The 1,278-nt window shown below is 47.5% G+C and overlaps 1 protein-coding gene across 1 annotated transcript in view; it reads right to left on the reverse strand.

Moving 5' to 3' along the window:
• F2 (coagulation factor II (thrombin)) overlaps window positions 1-1,278 on the reverse strand; it is a gene marked incomplete at its 3' end in the record, with an annotated part of 11,336 nt that overhangs the window by 7,595 nt on the left and 2,463 nt on the right. The gene's annotated exons all lie outside the window — the stretch shown is intronic.

The raw sequence follows: 1,278 nt of genomic DNA on the forward strand, positions 1-1,278 counted from the left end.
TCACCAAATATTCACTGAGTGCCCACCATGTGACAGTCACTGTGCCAGGCACTAAGGACATATAGATGCATAAGACAGTCTCAGTCAAGGTAAGTCCCTGCCCTGATAGAGCTTCCATTCATTGGTTCTTCATGGCCAACAGGATGAAAAAGTGAACGAGGTTATTTTTATCTGGCCCTGGTCTACCTGTCCCTGTTAACTTAGCTCCTGGTGCCCCAGGGCCTTTGCATAGGCTCTTTCCTCTGCCTGGAAGGCTCTCCCGTTTGTTCATCAGTGCATCCCACAAGGCCTAGTAAAACTCTGCTTCTTCTGGGAAGCCATCCCTGATTCTGCTGGCAAAACAAAGGCTCCTTCTCCCATGTTCTCTCAGCACCTTGAACAGAACTTTTCTAGCAATCACTTCAATGTTTCGTATTTTTGTTTTCCTATGGGATTGTGAGCTCCTTGAAGGCAGGGACTATATTAGATTCTCTCTCTCTTTTTTTTTTCCTGACACAGTGCCTGGCACATAGCAGCAGCTTAGTAAAATATTTGGTAAGTTATTTAACAAAACAAAGTACGGCCAGTGATTAAAGTGTTCCATGTAGTGGAGCCTGTTGTCATACGAAAGGTGTATGTAGAACTCTGTGAAGGGATGGTGGGGGAGGCTCCCAGAAAGCTCAGCGAAAGGTGTCATTTGAATTAGTCCTTGAAGGATAGGGATGTTTTCAGTAGATGGTGATGATTGCTTCAGAGGAAGGTGACAGTGTAAGCAAGGGCCAGGAAGCAGAAACATCTTGCTATATTTAGAGAAGTGCTTGCTGTCAGAGTAGCTGGGGGTTTGGGTTCGTGTTTGGTGCAATAAGAGTTAAGGCTAAAAGGGGAAGTTAAGGCCAGAACCTGCGAAGTTTGCCAGGCTGGGAAGCCTGTGCTTTATTCTGTGGGCAGTGGGGAGCCACTAAAAGTTTTGGACAATGAAAGTGACATCATCAGAGCTTGGACCAGGGTAGGCAGAGGCTCTGGTCAGGCAGATGAGAATGAGGCCTTACACATTAATTCATTACCCTTTCATTCATTGGTTCCTCCAACGTTAATCACCTTACTGATGCCAGACACAGAACAGGTTCAAAGACACATCCGTGACCACAGGAACAGAAAGGCACCGGCAGATGCTGGAGACGGCCACCACTGGACCACAGCTCCTAACCCATCCCTGCTCTCCTCTTCTCCCAGGCTCCCCTGTTCCCGCACCCCCTACTCGGTTTCTCACCTTCCAGACATGCAATGAGCTTTTCTCGA

Source organism: Galeopterus variegatus, unplaced genomic scaffold (assembly GCF_000696425.1).
Source record: "Galeopterus variegatus unplaced genomic scaffold, G_variegatus-3.0.2 Scaffold4577, whole genome shotgun sequence".
NCBI lineage: Eukaryota > Metazoa > Chordata > Mammalia > Dermoptera > Cynocephalidae > Galeopterus > Galeopterus variegatus.